Here is a 15280-nt window from a genome sequence, read left to right as displayed (position 1 = left end):
AACTTAGATTTGACGCGACACAGGGATGAATTTGACAGACTTTGCCTAAGTATGCGCAACCCCTAGCCAAGTGTGGGTGATAATGTGTATCAATTCCAAAGGTAGAAGAATTGTAAAAAATGATGACGGAAAAAAAAGGCAAGGCATGAGCCATGGATCAGCTGTCTACTTGGACATCTTTTGACATCGTTTGCAGTAAAAGAAACCCCTCTTGAAGTACGATAACTTGGAGAACCGATCTAAGACCTTGCCATCGTCCGGACCGAGCACTAGTTTGACTTAAAATAAGAGAGGAATAAAGGAAGGGTGGCATCTCGGAAGAGAAGCCCCCAGGATGAGAAGATGACTCTGGAATTTGGTAAAAAGGAGACTGGGCGACAAAAAGGAGCCCCCAGTAAAGAGGTATAAATGGAAGGTTGAAATTGAGGATAAAGGGATGGTTGAGGTGGCTGATAATAGAGGTTGAAAGTTAAAAGTGGGGATGGTTGTGTCCTTGAGGACTGCCTACGTATTCATGTGAAGTGAAATCAAACCAGATCGTACTTCTGAGTTGGCTTTGAGGTCGAAAGTTAAAAGTTGGGACGGTTGTGTCCTTGAGGACAGCCTACGTATTCGCGTGAAGTGAAATCAAAACAGATCGTAGTTCTGAGTGTGTGTCTAAGCTATATTGTTAGGGCCTTAAAGTGCATGGGTCAGGAGAGTATATTCTTTTGGTGACTCGAAGAATCGATTTGAGATAACTTCTCTGATCATAGACCAAAGAGGTATAACTAATTTTGTAAAAATTTCCTTGTCGTGTGAGCGCACTCGGAAGTGGACCCTAAGGATGGATATGGGTTCGTCCCGTCCTAGGTAGCAAAGTATTTGAAGACTCCTTGTCTGGGTCAAGGTGAAACTGGATTGGATATTTGGAATATGGGGCTCGGAAATAAGAGCCTTTGATGAGCAAATCTCTGGAGCTTTGATGCGTGCATTTTATATAGCCTTTTTAAGTCTTATTTGCACGCATTTCTATGCAATTCCCGTAGTTTTAGGCTACGAAATGCCCCGAATAGTCTACTTTGGTTTGTTTGGCTTTAATTGCAGGAATGGACGTGAAAGAAGCAGAATTGAGCCTTCTACTGTCTTTTTAGCTTGCATTTAGGAGATGGAAGATTTGGAGTGGAAATACTACTACCTTGGAATGCGTGAAGTCGTATCGGGAGCTAGATCAAACGTCCTATGGCTAGTTCAGGGCTGGAGTCATCGATCGAGAGCTTTTGCTGACCATGTCACTCGACCGAAGCCTTTTAGTTAGTGAACAGTCCTCGATCGAACACCTGCTTTGTTCGATCGAGAGGTGCTCAAATGGTGTTCCTCGATCGAGTAGTGATGTATCGATCGAGAGGTTTTGCTGGAGGATTGACTCGATGGACTGATTCCAATATGCTCGATCGAGCACTTTGCTATTGAACGTAGATTTTAATATCTTTAATTATCGTTCTTAGGTTAAATAAATATCTCTCCTATAAATAGGAGAGACTTAATTAGGTTAAAGACATTCTTCATACTGTATTATTCAGCTTTTACTCTTGTTCGACGTCTATTTTCCGGATCTCAACTTTTGTAATTTCCTTTCTCCCTTTTATTTAAGTATTATTTCTCTTTTGCACATCTCTTTACCATGTTTAGTATTGCTTTATTAATCACTTTATTTATCGTTATGCATAGCTAATTTCTCTAATGCTAGGATTAGGGGAGCCATGATAGAAAAGCAATGAAGCGATAATTGGTTTAGGAGGTTTTGTTGTGAGAATTATTTTATAGCAATATAACTATAATTATTAGGTTGAATGCATGCAACTGAAGTAATTAAATTGGTTAAATTCAGACCTAGATCGGAAGATTGGAATGAACAGACCGTTATGAACAATAGACTACTCTAATGAAGGCGGAACCTAACTTAGTAGTATTTTAGGGCGGATAGCGGACTAGAAGGACCTTTCCACTACCCTTCTCACATCAGACCGACTGACCTACCTTTAGCTGGTTTGTGTGATATCATGGTGAACCGACATCCTGGCATCTTTCTATCTATTTTCTCTCAATCCTTTTCACTCTTGCTATTTTAATTGCTTTACTTCTATTATTTTTATTTCAGTTCTTTAGTTTAGTCAAAACAACTCAAACCCCCTACGTTGTGACCTTAGACAGACTAAATAACAAGTAGATAATGACCGCCTCCCTTTGGATACGATACCCGACTTGCCTCTGCTGCATTAGTTAGAGTCGTTGGTTTTATTTTTGATAGGGTTACGACAGCCGTGTCAAGCTTTGATTTTTGGAGTTGAGGCTTGATGGGATTATGGCTTGTAATATGGGTTGGAAATGGAGTCTCTTGGCTTGATGTAGCCTGAGCACATAAAGGTAGGTTAAAATGACGTGGGTTCAAGTTTCCATGTCTTGGCCCTAAAGGATGGGTATACTTGACAAGCTTGAGAGGACTCTCAAAATTCCTAACTGTCTCCCTATAACGGTCTCGAAAAGGACTTAGGGTGTGTGATGTATGAAATGCTAAGTGAGGGTGCTAGCTAATCATCTTTATCGACGTCTTGATTCTATATAGACTTCAGCAGTATTTCGTTCAGCATTTGATTTCAGGCTCGTTCTTGATTCAGACTCGGATTCTTGGTCTAGAATATATCTCGGCTTTTTGCTCAGATTCTTGATTCGGGTTTTTAAAGATAACTTTTACTTTGGATATTGACATTGACTTGCTTGATTGAGCCTTCCTCTTTTGACTCTTTTGTCTTGGATTACAAGCATAACTGCGGCCTTGGATATTGATCTTGGTCATTTCTCTTGATTGAGCCTTTGTCTTTGATCATGGCTCGTATCGTCTTGGATTTGCTTGCTACCATGGATTTGGGTCAGACTAGCACCTTTGGTGTGAAACGGGTTGGTCTTTAGTAACACGGGTTGTTTATTATGGGGAATGGGCTTGCCTTCCGTCATGGATCGTTAACAAGGGAGATGGTCTAGATTCGTCCTAGAATCTCTTGAGATAGGCTCATCCTAAACTAAGGTATAGTGAGGTTTATATTGCCAGACATGGAATAGGTAAGGAATGAACACGGAGTTTCAGGTCCTCTACAACTTGGAATGGAACATCATTTAAGTGTACTCACATCGACTTGCATGCGTTGGTCGTTGGCTTTAAAATGTCTCAAATCAATTCTTGTTGTGACGGGAAAAGGGTAAAGGAAGAGATAAGACAGAATATGTGGATTGAAAAGTGTACTTTTATTGAAATGAATAATAAATGTATAGACTCGAGAAGACATGTGACTCGTGGGACAGCCCCCAGGTTATCACTAGAAACAGAAATGGACACCAAGAAAGATACTAGAACAATTATGGTAAAGAAAGCCTAAGACTCGGACGCAGACTTTGACTCGGACTTTGATTCGATCTCAGATCTAGACTCCTAATCATCGGCCCATGGCTGAACATTTATTCTTCTGGAAACTGGCTTCGGCATCTGACTTTAAGCATTCACCCATTTGAGCACCTCGTCCTCATCATTGGGAACACTGGATGGATAACGGTCAAGAAGAGTTTCCGGATATGTGGTATATCTATGAGGATTGCCTAACCTGCCTTGTGCATTAAAGGTTGAGAGGGACAATTTCCCACTTTCAATCATATCCTGGATCGCATGTTTGAGCTTATAGCACATCTCAGTATTGTGTCCTTTACCCCTGTGATACTGGCAATAGGCATTACCATCCCAGAACCTAGACTTCTTTTCGGGATCTGGTGTAAGACCGATAGGCTTCAACATCTGTCATTCCATGAGTCTCTGAAGGGCATTGGTGTATGTAATACCAATGTCGGTAAATTTCCTAGGAGGTGTATCCTTCTTGTCGGAAGCCTTTGTGAATGACCTTGGAGAGTTGTTAGGTTTTTTTGACGAAGGCTCCATGAGGTTGCCTTTGTTGGTTTTGATTCTTGGATGAGAAGAACTAGGAATAGACTGCTCACTTTTTGCTTTCTCCTTAGAACTGTCGGGTTGAGGGTTTGTCTGGACACTTTTCATCTTGAGAGGTTGGGCATCAAGCTTCTTACCCATTTCAGCAAACTGATTGTCCATGTTGGAAAGCCGAGAGTTTAGGTTATCAATGGCTCCCTCTATCTTGGAAAATTTATTGTTGAAGGTAATGGAAAGCACGAGCATTCCACTTTGGATATCGTCGTCTTCGAGGACATTGATTTCTTCATTATCATGAGGATCGAGGAGGAGAGAACAATCTACGGATGATTCATGGTCATGTTTAGTGCTGCTAGACCCAAGAGGGTCGATCTTCTCAAATTGCTCGACAGAAGGTGGCACTGGAAGCTTGCCCTCTTCGATCATATCCTGAATAATAAGCTTTAGACAAAATCATTCCTCCGTATCGTGTCCCCTACCTTGATTGTACTGACAATATGAATTGCCCTTCCACCTAGAAAATATCTTTTCAGGGTCTGGGGTTGGACCAATTGGATGAATTTTTCCCTGGGAAACCAGTCTTTGTAGAGCTATTTGATATGTGGTTCTGAGGTCAATGAATTCCTTATGAGCTCGTCCCGGCCTTCTGGGTGGATTTTCCAAAAGGTTGACTCCCTTGTCTTCATTGGCCTTCTTAGATGGGTGAGTTATGTTGAAGCTATGACCTGGCCTTCGGGAATGAGAAGATGGTAAGGGTTTCATCATGTCTATCCTGTTTTCCATATTGATGACACAAGCGCTCAAGTCTTCGATGGTAGCCTGCAATAATAAAATACATCTAATAAGTTGTGGTTTAGCTTCTTGTTTAGTTAAAAGATACTTTAATGCTGCATGGTCAGTATGAACAATAACTTTAGAGCCAACAAGATAAGCTCTAAATTTGTCTAAAGAATAGACAACTTCAAGAAGCTCCTTCTCCGTAGTATCATAGTTGATCTGCGCATCATCAAGAGTCTTACTTGCATAATAAATAGCATGCAACACCTTATCTTTTCTTTGCCCCAAAACAGCTCCAACTGCATAGTCACTGGCATCACACATAATCTCAAAAGGAAGGCTCCAATCCGGAGATCGGATTATAGGAGCTGAGATAAGAGCTTGTTTAATCCTGTCAAAAGACTTAACACACTCATCAGTAAACACAAAAGATGTATCTTTATGAAGCAGCCGAGTTAAAGGTTGAGCAATTTTTGAAAAATCCTTAATAAAGCGGCGATAGAACCCTGCATGACCAAGAAAACGGATACCGCCGTTAGGTACCAAAAATAAATACCTAAGTACAACTAACAGAAGCTAGCGGTAAGTAGGGTCGATTTCCACAGGGAGGCTAAGTATCTATCTGCTAAGCATGTCTGTCGGGTCACAATTGGGGGGTTTTAAATTTGTTTTCTGAACTACTAAAGATATAAAGCAAGAGAAATAAAGTGGAGAACAATAAAGGCGAGAAAAAAGTTAAGATTGATCAGATAAGGAGAGATATGTCTGGATTTCGGTTCACCATGGCAGTTCACTAACTCAGTCATAAATAGTCTAGACATCTACTGTAAGAGGGGCAAGGGAAAGGTCCTTCTGGTCCGCTATCCACCCTAGATTACAACTAACTTAACTTTCGTCCCCATTAGGGTAGTCTACTGTTCATAGCAGGTCTGTTCATTCCAATCTTCCAATCTAAGAGCGAATTTAACCAGGTTAAAGTCGTTTAGTAGCGTGCACTCAACTAAACATATTACAGTTATATTTCTATGGTCACAGGTTCTCACAATTAATCACCTAGCCTATTCACAACATCGTCACATTAATACTATAGCTCCCCTAATCCTAACATAAAAGGATTTAGCTACTCATGTTATCAATTTAACAACAATAACGATGACTATGCTAAGAGACATGATAAAGAGATGATAAAGATGAATTATATACTAGCAAAGATAACAATAGAGTAGAGATTAAGAGACAATGAAATAAAGGAGAACAATAATTAAAGCAAGCAAAATATTAGATTAAGGTTAAGATAAAGAGAGATTATAAAAGAGCGAATCCGGCGTAAAGAACAAAGTAGCAGCAGTAATTAAGAGTAAAGCAGTGATTAAGAGTAAAATATGAGTTGCAAAACGTTCTTATGACCTAAACTCGACTTCCTTTATATAGGGAAGCGTTTTATTAACATAAGTAAACCTAAACACGGATTAAGAAGCCCGTGTAAAATAGCTAGTCACTCGATCGAGCCTTTTCAAACTACTCGATCGAGTACTTCTCCAGAAAAACCGTTCGATCGAGAAACTGGGGCTCTCAATCGAACACTTCCAAATTAGCCCAATTCGATCGAATACACCAGCAGTATATATAGGGGAACGGGATAAAACAGCCAATAAATGAATGAATAAAATAAATAAATAAATAAAGGAGATGAAAATAAAAAGAAAGAGCAGAAATACATACAAAATGACGAACTTCCCCAAACCAACCAGAAAATTAGGGAAGTGAGTAGACCAGCAGCTACTCGTCAACAGCCTCCTTCTCCTCCTCTACCACCACGTAGTCAGGATCCCTCTCCTACTCCCGTCTCCTACCCTCCTCAACTCGGGCTCTCTCCTCCTGCTCTGCTGTGTCCACCTCGCTCTCTGGCTGCGGTACCCCTCCGCCGGGTACCGGCAGAAAGAAGGGTGTGGCCAGCCGTCTGGAACGGGACGTCCTCTCCTCATGTGATACTCGTATAGAGGGAACAAAGCAAGTGTCTGGTCCCGCTCCATACGAGTTACCCTGGTACACATCTCAAGCAGCAAACTGTCACGACGCCCTTGGTCCATGACCTCAGGCGCCACAAAAGGAGTAGGAGGAACAAAATTAGCCAGAAAGACCGGATGTGTCACAGAAGGAGTAGGGATAGGGGTCGGTGTAGGCGTGGGCGTGGGCGTGGACGTGGACGTCCGCCCAGCCTGAGTCGGTGTGGACCCCTCTCCAGTCTCAGGTCGCTTCTTAGAAGCGGAAGCAGTGGGAGCAAAAAGTGGAAGGTGGTAAGAAGGTAGAGGTGGAGGTAACCCACCTGTCACAGTGGACAAAGGTAGAAGACGGGGTAGGTCGGGAAATGGAAGGGTCACGGACCTGGAACTACAAATCTTCCAAGTCCGCTGGTCTGAAGCTAACAAAAATATTGCCAGCATGGCATTAATATCTAACTCCGCTTCCTTATCTATGTGTCTCAAGCCTCTGGGGAAGTCAGTGAAAAGGGAACGGGCGAGAAAAGAGGATATGCCTCCACAGCAAATCGTGCCCGTCTCCTTCTACCCGACAGCATTAAAATGCTGAGCTGTCAAGTAAGAAATGTTAAAAACAAAGGGGTCAGCGCTAACATTGTTTAAATAGCCCCCTAAAATCGACAACTCAACATTATTAATGTTTCTAGGCTCTTTACGGCCGAAAATCGTCCCGCCAAGGAGACGCAAAAAGTAACGGGTCGGGGGAAGGTGAATGTGAGCCAGTCGGCGCTGGCTAAAGGGAGTCTATGCCAAAGTGGGCCAAAGTAAAGCCAGGACCTTCCGAGGAGGGTCCTGATGGCCGTGAGAAGAGAAACCTAACCGCCTCCCAAACTCAGCTAAGGTCCAGGTAATGGTCTAGTTGAACAGTCGAAAGGAGACACAAGGGCTCTCCGGGTTAGTGTCGTAGGCACCAGCTGAAAAGGTAAACGAGCTGGAAAACTCAAGTGTGAGCTGCTCGTAGGTTAGTGCATGCATTGTGGTCAACCCGGTCATCCCCGTCCCGTTTAACAACTCAGCAACAGGCTCGTAAATCCCCAGTTTCTCAAGCGACACAAGAATTTAGTAGAAGCAATGTCACAGTGCATTAAATTTTTAAAGTGTTTACGATGAATAGAATTCACGAAACGTACCTCAGTAAAATCAGGAAGCGGGTCCAAGGAGTCATCTGCTCGGAACGTGGTAGCAATGCGTCCAGCAGTTGGAGGACCTCCTCCTCGACCCTGCCCTCGGCCAGCAGCAGTCGACAGTCCAGGTGTGCGACCTATGACTGGCCGACTGACAGATGGTGACGACGCAGTAGGGGTCGATACTAAGGAAGGGACAGTGGCTGCGGTGGTGGCAGTAGAAACAGTAGCAGAAACAACAACAACAGGGCTAGTGACGGTGGCAGCAGCAGGGACTACCGTCTCAGAACGGGATGGGGTAACAGTAGAACTAGTGGAGGGCATGGTGTTACTATCCATCCTAACAATCAAATAAGTACACAGGTCGATAAATCAATTACCAAACGATTTCCCCCAAATTTTCGAAAATTCCGAAACCTAGTGCTCTAAATCAAGTCGAAAATAAGCAACTAATTAACAAGAAATAAAGAGGAATACTTACTTGACAAATACCTACAAGAAAAGGCAAAGAAATCGACAAAAACGCAAGAAAATAAACGGATTAAAATCCGACTCGAGCAAACCCTAATTCCCAAATTAAACCGCAAAGAACACGAGTTTGAAGGGCAAAGCAAAGGGCTTTTGTCGAAATACAAGCAAGGAATGTAATGTGGGTGTTGAATTTGGCAATGGGGAAGAACAATGGAGGATTTGGGGATTTTTAGAGGGTTTTATCGCAAAAATAAAGAGAGAAGAAATAGAATGAAAAATAGAAGGGAAAAAGAAAGACTCCCTGCTTGATATAAGCCTTAGTCACTCAATCGAGTGATTTGAAACCACTCGATCGAGGACCTCTTCATTTATTCTACTCGATCGAGTAAAATATCTCTCGATCGAGGACTCCCCTTATTGCACCATTCGATCGAGAACCATAACCTGCTCGATCGAACAATTTACCTGGGCATTCCTCTCGATCGAGTACAAAAAGTACTCGATCGAGTTGTTTTCCTTTGGCACGCATCCCATTGCAATAAATCTTCCCCAAACCTGTATAGAAACACGTAGAAATGCTTCCCGCAAATACCAAATTCACAAAATACGCAGTTTATATTCGGTCTCATGCTAAAACTAACTACGCTATTTGTCTAACAGTCTAAAACGCAATTAAAATGTCTATCGGAAATTCAAATTACAAAATTTTACAACGGGGCAGTCCCCGCTCATTTTCCAAAACACTCTAGTAGCCTATAAGAGGGCTTCTGACTGGAGGAGGTCCCTTCAGCATCCCGGACCGTCCTCTTGGATCGCCATGAGCTTGAACTTGAACTGATAGAGGAAGAATAGTTCGCGTCTACGTACGCCTTCACTTTCTTCTTTCCCCTGGCAGCGGCATTATTTGCGGTATCCCCACCACTTAACTTGACGTTCACTGTACCATGACCGACAACATCTCCAGTATCCACTCTGTGTGTACCTGCAGCCAGGAAAACAACATAATGGTCCTCCTTTTTGCTCTCAGTCTGAGGTAGAGGTGTCACTATAGTAGCACAATACTCAATATTTGCAGCTGGAGAGTCTAAGTCTGGGTCTATAGAGGGTAGGGCATTGCAAGGTTGAACTTACATAGGGGCCCTACGAGCTTTGGACTGATAAAATGTCAGCTCCTCATCTCCTACCTGGAAAGTAAGGGTCTTCCCCGCGACATCAATTACCGCGCAAGCAGTAAACAAGAATGGTCGCCCTAAAATAATAGGGGTATAAGAGTCTTCGGGTATGTCTAAGACCACAAAATCAACGGGGATAAAGAATCTCCCGATTTTCGCAGGTATGTCCTCTAAGACACCTAGTGGCCGTGATATGGTACGGTCGGCCATCTGAACAGTCATATTGGTGCAATTAAATTTGGTCAAACCCAGTCTCTTAGCGAGAGACAGTGGTAAGACACTTACGCTAGCTCGTAAGTCAAATAGCGCATTATCAATTAAGTGGGTCCCTATATGGCATGGAATCGAAAAGCTACCCGGGTCTGATTGTTTGGGTGGTGTCTTATTCTGAACTAAGGTGGACCCTACTTCAGTCAAAGCCACCGTTTCATGGTCACTTATATGTCTCTTACGCGTTAAAATTTCTTTCATAAACTTCATGTAAGAAGGTACTTGGGTAAGCAGTTCAGCGAAAGGAACGTTGACGTGAAGGCTCTTCAGGATATCAACAAATTTCCCGAACTGTTGTTCGGCCTTCTTGTTCTGCAATCGCCTCGGAAAGGGAACCGTGATAGGAATTTCCAACCGTTTGTTTCTTTCTGCCAACGTCTCAATACGATCTTCATCATTTCTATTCGATCGATTCCTTTTTCCTCTCGATCGAGGTCTTTCATCAGCAATATCATTCGATCGAGCACCATCAACAACTCGGTCGAAGTCCTCATTTTCAGCATCACTCGATCGAGATATGTTTTCACTCGATCGATCAGTTTTCTCAGCAATTTCCTTCGATCGAGGACTATCCTCTACTCGATCGAAGTCTTCAAAATCAGCCTTACTCGATCAAACATCAGCTTCACTCGATCAAGTAACATTCCCAGCATTTCCTCTCGATCGACCTCCAGAAATGAGTCGATCGAGGATTTTCCTTGGATTCAGCATAGATTCGTCCACTGACGACTGTTCACTCTCAGCAACAACAGGTCTCGGGTCTGATATGTCCTCATCAGTTGACATTTTGGGTCCTTCATAAGAAAGACCGCTTCGCAAATTTATCAGATCAATCGTCTCATGTTGGTTCTTGTCAAGTTGAGACGGTAAATGACCCGGCTTCCTTGAAGATTGGTTAGCCGCGAGTTGAGCAATTTGAGACTCAAGTAACTTTACCGATACATCTTTCTGTTGGTCACTCTTCTGCAACTGAACAGTCAATGCTTGTATCATTGACTTTAACTCGGTCATCTCACTAACACCACTTGAGGAAGCACCTTATTGTGGTCGTGGAAAGGATGGAGGCTTTTGAAAGCCTTGTTGAGCTTTGTGAGGAGGGATGTAAGGTTGCTGCTGTTGCGGTGGAGGTAAAGGGTTTAACACATTCTGACTAGTCCATCTCAAATTGGGATGGACTCTACTTTTATTGTTATAATAGGAACTTCTTGCCTATATTGCTGGAAGGCAAGAACTTGCTCCTTCTCAATTAGACAGTCAACACGAGTGTGACCGTCATTGCTTCCACACCTCTCACATGAAACGGTTTCTTGTTTAGTCAACAAGTGAACCGTCTGTTGATCACCAGCATTCCTCAATTCCAACTTATCGAAACGGGAATTCATGGCTTCAAGTTGAGCCACAAATGCATTATCAACAGAATTAACTGTCCGAATACCATCTCTCAGGTTCCCATACTCAGCACAATGGGTAGCCATCTCCTCTATTATTCCCCATCCCTTGTCATCATCATTATTCTTCTGAAATCGCCCATTTGATGAGGCGTCTAAGATAGCACGGTGGTCGTCATACAACCCATTATAGAACTGATTGCACAAGAACCACTGATCAAAACCATGATGAGGAAGAGATCGCACTAACTTCTTAAACCGGCACCAAGCTTCATAGAAGTTCTCATCTGGTGCTTGCTTGAAACTTGTAATTTTTCGTCTCAGCTGATTAGTTCGTTGTGGAGGAAAATACATTTTATAGAAGGCAAGAGCCAGGGTCTCCCAGTTGGTAATACCGGCTGCGGTTCTGTCGAGATCTGTGAGCCATTCACGGGCTCCATCGATTAAAGAGAAAGGAAATAGGACTTCCTTAATCTTGTCCTGGGTCACTCCCTTAGTAGCGGGAATGGTTGAGCAATAGTCTGTGAAAACTTCCATATGTTTCCGCGGATCTTCACCTGCCACACCTCGGTACAGGTTCCGTTCGACCAGATTGATGTAGGAAGGCCGAATGTCAAATGTATTCCCATCCTCGGTCGCAAGTTTGAAACCTTTAGGGATTGAGGCAGCTGTGGGCTCTGAGTGACTCGCGATGTTAGGCATTTTCACTAGACTTACGGCAGAAATAGAATTGTTTTCTTCATAAGATGGGTCTTTTGCAAACAGAAAGTGTTCTAGCTCGGGTTCAAGAGTACTCAAGGCTTCCTTTTGAATCTTTCTCTGCAGTCTCTGTCTATAATGAAAGGTCCTTTCCGGTTCAGGATCAGATGGAACTAATTCTGACCTGTTAGACCTAGGCATAAACAGCACTGGAGAAAATAAATAAGAACTGTCTCAAGGAATTAAAAATTCCCTGAGACTGAGAGAGACAAACGAAATAAAAACAGATAAATAGGCTATTGCCTCCCCGGCAACGGCGCCAAAATTTGATACCGTTGTTAGGTACCAAAAATAAATACCTAAGTACAACTAACAGAAGCTAGCGGTAAGTAGGGTCGATCTCCACAGGGACGCTAAGTATCTATCTGCTAAGCACGTCTGTCGGGTCATAATTGGGGGGGTTTAAATTTATTTTCTAAACTACTGAAGATATAAAGCAAGAGAAATAAAGTAGAGAGCAATAAAAGCGAGAAAAAGCTAAGATTGATCAGATAAGGAGAGGTATGTCAGGATTTCGGTTCACCATGGCAGTTCATTAACTCAGTCATAAATAGTCTAGACAATCTACTGTGAGAGGGGCAAGGGAAAGGTCCTTCCGGTCCGCTATCCACCCTAGATTACAACTAACTAAACTTCCGTCCTCATTAGGGTAGTCTACTGTTCATAGCAGGTCTGTTCATTCCAATCTTCCGATCTAGGAGCGAATTTAACCAGATTAAAGTCGTTTAGTAGCGTGCACTCAACTAAACATATTACAGTTGTATTGCTATGGTCACAGGTTCTCACAATTAATCATCTAGCCTATTCACAACATCGTCACATTACTACCATGGCTCCCCTAATCCTAACATAAAAGGATTTAGCTACTCATGCTATCAATTTAACAACAATAACGATGAGTATGCTAAGAGACATGATAAAGAGATGATAAAGATGAATTATATACTAGCAAAGATAACAATAGAGTAGAGATTAAGAGACAATGAAATAAAGGAGAACAATAATTAAAGCAAGCAAAAGATTAGATTAAGGTTAAGAGAAAGAGAGATTACAAAAGAGCGAATCCGGCGTAAAGAACAAAGTAGCAGCAGTAATTAAGAGTAAAGCAGTGATTAAGAGTAAAATATGAGTTGCAAAACGTTCTTATGACCTAAATTCGACTTCCTTTATATAGGGAAGCGTTTTATTAACATAAGTAAACCTAAACACGGATTAAGAAGCCCGTGTAAAATAGCTAGTCACTCGATCGAGCCTTTTCAAACTACTCGATCGAGTACTTCTCCAGAAAAACCGTTCGATCGAGAAACTGGGGCTCTCGATCAAACACTTCCAAATTAGCCCAATTTGATCGAGTTCAGAAACCACTCGATCGAACTCCTGCATCTGCCAAACCACTCGATCGAACTCCAAAAGCTCTCGATCGAATAGATATCCACCGAAACGCCTTGACTTCGTTTAGTTAGTCTTCCAAGGACTCCTTCACGCTTCTCGAGGTACGTCTTCTGCTCCAAAATATCCATCTCCTCAAAATGTATGCTAAGAAGGACGAAAAAGGCACGATTCCACTACTTTAAGGTCCATTCCTGCAATTAAGACAAAACAAACCAAAGTAGCCACTTTGGGGCATTTTGCAATACAAAGCAATGAAAATGGCATAGAAATGCGTGCAATAAGAGGCTAAAAAGTCTATATAAATTGCACGTATCAAAAACTACGCACACTCTTAACATTAACCGGGTACGGGAGTTGCTTAATTACCTCAACCTTAGCTTTATCCACTTGGATACCTTTACCTGACACCAAATGACCAAGTACCACCCCTTCTGTAACCATGAAGTGGCACTTCTCCCAATTAAGCACAAGATTGCTCTCCACACAACGCTGCAAAATCTTAGTCAAGTTTCTCAAGCAAACATCAAAATCAGTACCATAAACACTGAAATCATCCATAAAGGCTTCAATAATAGACTCTATGTAATCAGAAAATATGGCCATCATACAACGCTGAAAGGTAGTTGGGGCATTACATAAACCAAAGGGCATCCTCCTATAAGCAAATACACCATAGGGACATGTGAAAGTAGTCTTTTCCTAATCTTCAGGATGAATGGGTATCTGAAAGAAACCCGAGTAGCCATTTAGGTAACAGAAATAACTATGGCATGCTAATCTCTCTAACATTTGGTCAATATAAGGAAGTGGAAAATGGTCTTTCTTAGTAGCTGTGTTCAACTTCCTATAATCAATTCACATCCTCCAACCTGTAACAAGTCTAGTAGCAATTAATTCATTTTTATCGTTCTTTACTACTGTAGTACCTCCCTTCTTAGGTACAACTTGGACAGGACTGACCCATTTAGAATCGGATATAGAGAAAATAATGCCAGCATCAAGTAATTTATGTACCTCTATCCTTACCACCTCCTGCATTGGAGGATTTAATCGTCTCTGACCCTGTGCACTAGGCTTGTGGCCTTCTTCCAAGTGAATACGATGCATACAAAAGTCAGGACTAATTCCTTGTAAATCATCAATGCTATACCCAATGGCTTTTTTATGAGTTCTCAAAACAGTTAACAAATCAGAAAGTTGACCTTCAGTTAGGCTAGCATTGACAATTACTGGGTTCATTTCACAGTCATCAAGAAATTCATACTTAAGATGAGAAGGAAGGGGTTTTAGTTCAGGTTTCTTTACCTCAGTTACCTTAGAGGTGACACCTAAACTGTATACCTTTTGATGTGGGCATTCCTCTCCAGTTAGCAATTTCTCAATCTCATGAACTTCTGGACTCCATGAACCCGTCTCAGCAGATAAATCAGAAACAAGGGCAATCTCCAGAGGATCCCTGTTTAAACACATAGAAAGACACTCATCAATAGTAAAATCAACAACATCAATACTATGACAAGTTTCTTCTATCATGGGACGTTTTAAAGCCTTCTCTAAGTTAAAAACAATTGTATCATCCCCAGCTAAAGTCAGTCTCCCTTTCCTAACATCTATAACCGCCCCCGCTGTGTGAAGGAATGGTCTACCTAAGATGATAGGGATTTGGTTGTCCTCAGCCAAGTCTAAGACAACAAAATCTACGGGAATGAAGAATTTCCCAATTCGAATGGGAACATCCTCCAACACCGCCAATGGGTGTTTAACAGATCGATCAGCCATCTGCAAAGTCATATTAGTAACAGTCATTTGACCCATATTTAATTTCTTACAAATAGAGTAAGGCATGACACTAACGCTAGCTCCTAAATCACATATAGCTTTACTAATAGCGAGAAGACCAATATGACAAGGGATAGAA

General features: G+C 42.1%; 1 non-coding gene across 1 annotated transcript; it reads left to right on the top strand.

Moving 5' to 3' along the window:
- The first annotated feature begins 11431 nt into the window (after positions 1 to 11431).
- Positions 11432 to 11537, top strand: LOC141588951 (small nucleolar RNA R71). The gene has a single exon (XR_012519916.1). It is a non-coding gene; the product is annotated as a small nucleolar RNA R71 (small nucleolar RNA).
- Positions 11538 to 15280: the final 3743 nt, after the last annotated feature.

Source organism: Silene latifolia, chromosome 6, assembly GCF_048544455.1.
Source record: "Silene latifolia isolate original U9 population chromosome 6, ASM4854445v1, whole genome shotgun sequence".
Lineage (NCBI taxonomy): Eukaryota > Viridiplantae > Streptophyta > Magnoliopsida > Caryophyllales > Caryophyllaceae > Silene > Silene latifolia.
The sequence above is the reverse complement of the archived record's forward strand: the minus strand, read 5'-3'. Positions and strand labels throughout refer to the sequence as shown.